This window comes from Sapajus apella, unplaced genomic scaffold, assembly GCF_009761245.1.
Source record: "Sapajus apella isolate SASKATOON/1434 unplaced genomic scaffold, GSC_monkey_1.0 scaffold107, whole genome shotgun sequence".
NCBI classification, from domain to species: domain Eukaryota; kingdom Metazoa; phylum Chordata; class Mammalia; order Primates; family Cebidae; genus Sapajus; species Sapajus apella.
In genome coordinates this window covers 3,183,104-3,189,959 of record NW_022437047.1, presented here as the reverse complement: position 1 = coordinate 3,189,959, position 6,856 = coordinate 3,183,104, and positions in this window count along the sequence as shown.

Here is a 6,856-nt window from a genome sequence, read left to right as displayed (position 1 = left end):
CCAAGGTTATGACAGATCTGATGGCAGGGAAACACGGTAACACGTACATCAGAAACTATGCAAATGAAAAAGCCATGTGCAGTTTTTAGTTCCAAGAAAATGAAAAGATGTACAAGAAAGAAAATGCAATTACAGCACTAACTTGACCTGCAGTGAACAAGGTTTTGAATTAAATTGAGAGGACCTGGGTGGATCAGGAGGCTGAAATGAGATGCGGGCAGGAAATAGGTGAGCTGGGTCCACATGGACCTGATGAAAAGTCAGCAGACAATTGCCAAAAACTGGTAAGTTAAGAGGCAGTAGTCAAAAGTTGTAATTCAGGAAAACAAAAAATGAATAGTAGACGAAATAGCTACAGAATTGAGAGAGGCTGTGTCCAGGGAGAAGCACTGAGTAAGATGGGAAGGGGGGCAGCAGGGAGCTGTGAGGCCTTCAGCTCTTGGGGTGATCTTGGACTTGTTGGGTCTCAGTTTCCCCATTTGTATCATGATGGTGCCGTCAAAGTGACCACTAGTGGCTCACCAGCTCTGCTGTTGTGGGGCCCTGAGCAGGTGGTGATGTGGATGTATGCACAGTGGGTACTGTGTGTGGGAATAAATACATTTTTCATGATCACAGCATTTGCTTGTCACAGAGCCTGGCCAGACCAGCCCCAGCACACATCTCAGAATGGCCTTCACACTCGGACACGCACATGGTTTCCCAAAGCAGCCTGGGCCCTTCCTCAACTCGGCTGAAGAAAACTGTCCTGTCTCCAAGGCCAGCCTCAACCCATCTGCTCTGAGGTTGAGGGCGGGGGGCCGCCTCTGAAAGGGCATCTTGTTCCTGCTGGAGTCAGGGGGCCGCACTTGGCACGGGTTGCTCTTTATTGCAGGTGCAGACAATCATCCCAGCACCCTGAGGCCTCCCCCACCCCATCCTCCCTATCCCTTCCCTGCAAACATGCCATGTTAGTCTCTGTCTGGTGAATAAGACATGGATATACAAAAATGAAGAATGAATGAATGAATGCATACTCTGGTTAACTGTGCATTGAATGTCTTTCCTGTACACCAGAATTGAAGAACTTAAGGCAATGAAGAGATACAAAGCAAGCAGAAACCAACGTGCACATTCCACTCAGAGAGAACAAAAAGGTCATAGTAAGAGCGGCCTTGAGTTCCCTGTAAAGGCTTCTTCTCAAAGTAAATCTGTTGTGAGGAAATGAGGAATGTGTTCCCAAAGAAAGCAGCTTGAGCTACTTCGGGAAATCTTCCAGGGCCAGGTACCCAGCAAGGCCACAAGTCACCATGTGGCCAAATGGTCCTCTCCATTGTGCACTTGTACGGCAAGTCAGATGGGAAATGCTCCTGGAGATGCCAGTCATCTTAACACTGAAGCTCTAAGCAGGGAAGAGAAATACCAGTGTCTAGCACCTGCTCTACATCACCAACTTTTTATACATTATCTTATTTAACCCTGGCAATGACCTCGTAAAGTAGGAATTATTGCCCTGATTACAAATGAGGAAACTGAACCTCTGAAACTAGTCTATCTTCCCCTGGTTTCCATTTCTTGTGAATTTCAAAGCTGAGAACAACGCCACGGCCAGATCATGGCAAGACACTCTCCTTCCTTATCCACTGACTTGCAAAAGACTTATTTCACACAGTTCCAGGTTGCTGGCCCTCATGTCCCACTGGGGAGAGACACTCAGTGTCAGAGACCAAGAGGGAAGGAATGTACCTTGCCTGTTTTCTCTCTGCCTAACTCCAGGAAAGTCTCAACACATTTTCCAGGCTGGGGAGTGAATGGACGGTCACAATAATTTGTTGTTCAAGGAGGGTTGAGAGTAGAACCTGAAAAGGGAACCTAGACAACTATATTCCTTTTAGAAACAGGGTGCTCCATATACACCATGGAATATATGCAGCCATCAAAAACGATGAGTTCGTGTCCTTTGCAGGGACATGGATGAACCTGGAAACCATCATTCTCAGCAAACTGACACAAGAACAGAAAGTCAAACACTGCATGTTCTCACTCATAGGCGGGTGTTGAACAATGAGAACACATGGACACAGGGAGGGGAGCATCACACACTGGGGTCTGTAAGGAGGAAATAGGGGAGGGACAGCAGGAGGTGGAAGTTGGGGAGGGATAACATGGGGAGAAATGCCAGATATAGGTGATGGGGAGGAAGGCAGCACATCACACTGCCATCTGTGTACCTATGCAACAATCTTGCATGTTCTTCACATGCACCCCAAAACCTAAAATGCAATTAAAAAAAAAAAAGAAAGAAACAGAGTGCTCATCACATTGTGGTAATTCTGTCTTCCCTACCAAATGGTTCTGTCTCTTTTTTCCATTTCCATGTATTTTAAATGCATTTAAACCAAGTGATAATTTAACAATTTCTGTGGGCTTCCCGGTATCTGTTTGGGGTGATTTTTTTTATTTTGTTTTTGTTTGACAGTGTTGAATCATCAAAATATTGCAAAGCATTTTTCTGGCTCACTAATTGATAGACTCCTGCCTAATTGCCTGCTGTTTCATTTCTTCTTTGTTAAAATGACACAAGGTTTTCAGTTCTGCTGCTTCCAAAAAATAAATAGTGCTGCTTCACTAACCTTCCATCTGTGCCTCCACCAGGGTGACAGCACGTGCCACAAACCCCACAGATCACTAGCCCTGGGCAGAGGCTTGGGGTGGAGGCTAGGAAGGATGGCAGGTAGAGAACAATGTCCTTCCAAGAGAGCTCCCTGCATTCCAGAAGCTCCTTCCCCAGGGCCTCTCCCTAAAGTTACCCCATGGATCTACTGCCAGCCTCAGCAAGTCACAGGTGCCTATGCTGAATTGCCAAAGCATGTCTGAAGCTGGTGGAAATTAGGAGCCCCTACATTTAACCATGAGACTTTACAAGTGCCCAATTTACCCAGCCAGAAACTACAGCCTTATACCTACTGGCCTCACCCATGCCACAGAACTGGGCTGCTGCAGTAATGGGGACAGGTGAGGGCCCTGCCCAGCGCTCAGCTTGTGGTCCTTTCCCAGCATCCTACATCTCTACCTACAGCTTCAACCATCTCTGGTCCCATGGGTTCACCTTGGATTTTAGGACTAGCATTGTCCTTCCAGGCTCACAGGGCGTGCTGTGCATCCTAGCCTTTGCCCCAGGCCAAGCTCATCTGGCCCCTAACCCTGGGCTTGTTCAGGAGGTCCAGGTTCACCCGGGTCCCAGGATAGGAAATCAAATCCCCTTTGGCAACATTAGAACTTCAAAAAGGAGGAAACCAGACTGGGTCAAAACATGATCTGCCTGACTCTCTCCCCTCCACCTTTCTCCCTCAGCTGCTGGGACTAAAGGCTCTACTTCCAATTTCAGGAATCTTCTCCTCTGACATTATGTTCCTTTGGGAGCCAACGGATGAAGGATTTCTTCAACTGCCTGGCCAGATAACCAGTCCCAAGCATCTGCCTAATGGTGAGGAAAGGGGATACCTGTTTGGTGTCTGGGATTCAGGCCATTCCACTCTGCCTCATCCCTCTCTCCCTAAACATTCCTTTCCCTACCTCTCCCCATTAGCAATGGGAATTAGGGGCATGAATACATTTTTCTGAGCACACCTCTGCCTTCCTCATAGACCCTTACCCAAACCAGAGGTTGGCCCAGAGCCAACATTACAGTCCTGGCCTCTTGTGTGATAGAGGAGGAAGCACTGAGGCCCAGTGAGAGGAAAGTAGAGACAAGGCCACAGTGTGAGCCAATGGCAGAGATGAGGCCAGAACCCAGGAGCCAGAGTTCTAACCCGAGATTGTCCTAATTCCAGACTTAGCGGTCTCCCAAAAGAAAACTCGGCACCCTGAAGTCCCTCTAAAGAGCTAGTTCTGTCTGTAGACACGGAGCACATTTGCTGGCAGACCTGGCTTGTCAGCAGCACCTGTGAAAAGGGTCAAAGGTTTTGACCGACTGAAAGGGCACTGTGATATGCCTGCTACAAAGTCTCCATTCACAAGTATGAAATCAAAGGATTCACTGACTACTGTCACACAGATCTATCACGTGCGCGCGTGCACACACACACACACACACACACACATACACACACTTAGTTTAACAAACTTTCAATGCCAAAGTAAGAGAGATGCTTCTCTTTCTTAGAAAACTAAGACTTTATGTGGAGGACTACATTTCCTTTAAGAGAAAAGCTTACAAATTAGAGCATTCCCAAAGAAAAGCAACCTAGAAGTCGAGCTAACTCAAAATAATGTGAGGCATTGTGTTTAAATATCCAGAAGTTTACAGAAGAGAAGACTAAACACAAACTTTTTTTTTTTTTTTGAGACAGCCTCACTCTGTTGCCCAGCCTGGAATGTAGTGGTGTGATCTGGGCTCACTGCAACATCTGCCTCCTGGGTTCAAGCAATTCTCATGCCTCAGCCTCCCAAGTAGCTGGGATTACAGGCACGCACCACCACACCTGGTTAATTTTTTATATTTTTAGTAGAGATGGGGTTTCACCATATTGGCCAGGCTGGTGAACTCCTGACCTTGTGATCCACCCACCTCGGCCTCCCAAAGTCCTGGGATTACAGGCATGAACCACTGCTCCTGGCCCAAGACTAAACACACATATCTGAACTCAGGTTGCTGAAAAATAATGTGAAAAAGACAATGGATTTATAGTGGGTCATTTTAGATTTATAATGGGTTCAATGGAAAGGCATAAAAGAATAGTGTTTTAACCACTGGAACTCTTTAAAATTGGAAGCAGTGAGTTCCCCTTCATTTCTAGAATCCAAACAGAGATGGAGACACCCAAGGACTTGGGATTCAGGCAAAAAACATGCGTTTGAACTAGATCAAGTTGATTCCGCAGTCAGACAAATTCTGAATTCCTTATGCTGAAGTTCAGAGTGAAGAGGGAAAAGGGAAGAAAGAGGAGGGGGTGTTGGGTGTCAGAACCAAACTACCCTCCAGGAGACAGGGTAACAGGAGGTGACAGTGTCCTCACCAGTCTACGTGCCTGTCACACTAGAATCATGATGTCTTGCAATCCTTCCGGTATTTGTCATGAGTCCTTCGTTGCACATTGTAGAAGATCACGTCTTTTCTGGCAAAATAAAGAATGTTTATTATAAGAACACAGGGTGTCTAGTGAAAAGTGGAAAACTGGTGGTACTTTCCCCTCTCTTGCATTTTTGCCTCTCCCTAAATATAAATGCATTCTTCTTTACCTGCAGACCACTTTACTGGATTCTTCAGTCTTAAATTCAAGATTTTAGAATTTATTCTGCTAGATAATTGGTTTTTCTAATATGCTTGAGGCTAGTTATCGCCTGGAGTGCTTGTCAAGGAAATCAGTCTCTATGCCCCCAACTAGATGCACTGGTTTGAAATTTCTGGGAAGGGTCCTGATATTCTAGAAATTCTTGTCATCAGGAGTGCTTTTAAAACTTTGCAGAGTCAACTGGGAATCACTGAAGGTTTTGGAGCAGGGTCCTAACATAAATAGAGTCACGCTTCTGGGAGATTAATTAGGTGGCTCTGCGGAAGCCAGATCGTCCGCTTCTAGGTGTAAGGAGCCTGTTAGAATAGCCCTAGTTGTCTCCCCATCCTATAGCAGGAATGTACACGTCTCCTTCTCCATGAGACTGTAACTGTGTTAGGAATTGAGATAACTCATCCTTTACCTTTGTTTCTTTCCAGCACGCCTTGGACACGTGTTATAACATATCAGCCTGGGCATCTAGAAAGTACTTCTCTAACTACAGCTTCACTCCTTCTATGGAAACTTTGATCCCTCTAAAGTTCCTTCCAGTCAATGCTTTTCCCACCTGAGCTTTGAGAACAAGCTCTCCCAGCTAAGACTTCTGCGATTTGCTTCCTTTCCTCCAAGAATTATCATGTTGATATCTACTAACTTTACCTATTCATAAAGTGGGAGCCATGACCCAATGCCCAGCAAGCTCCAGTTGCTGCTCATTAGACACCGAAGCCTAATGCCAAGGGCATTGCAGGTCAACTGCCGCCACCTCCAATCCCAAACCTGTATCAGTGCCTGGTCTTCTGTGTCCCACAGAGACACCCTCAACACATCCATGCATTCAGAAGAATTACTGAGGGTCTGGTTACTAAGAGTGTCAGATTTGCTGCTGCAGGAGACCATAAATATATACCTCAGTTAGACCCACTTACTTTAGGGCTCAGGCTTTTGTCAAAAGGGTCTAGTGGCCGGGCGTGGTGGCTCAAGCCTGTAATCCCAGCACTTTGGGAGGCCGAGGCGGGTGGATCACGAGGTCAAGAGATCAAGACCATCCTGGTCAACAAGGTGAAACCCCGTCTCTACTAAAAGTACCAAAAATTAGCTGGGCATGGTGGCGCGTGCCTGTAATCCCAGCTACTCAGGAGGCTGAGGCAGGAGAATTGCCTGAACCCAGGAGGCGGAGGTTGCGGTGAGCCGAGATGGCGCCATTGCACTCCAGCCTGGGTAACAAGAGCGAAACTCCGTCTCAAAAAAAAAAAAAAAAAAGGGTCTAGAGTGCAGGACAGTCCTCCTGGGAGTCCCACCTCACTTCTCCCACAATGGTGCTTTCACTTGAAGTCAGGGATATGCTCCATAATGTCGTCTCCCTTCTTGATGAGTTCATGTTCAGAGGGATCCCAATGTTCCCCACTGAATCAACTCCAGGGTCAAGTTCCACCTCCACGCGGTCCTGACTCCCACAGTGGACACAGCTAAAGCCTACACTAACAAATATCGTTGAATATTGAATGAATGTCTTCCCCACACAAGCCCTCTATAGACAAACACACCTTCCGTTCTCCTTTTTCCCCATTCATGAACATCCTTCTATCAGGATAACTAAGAGG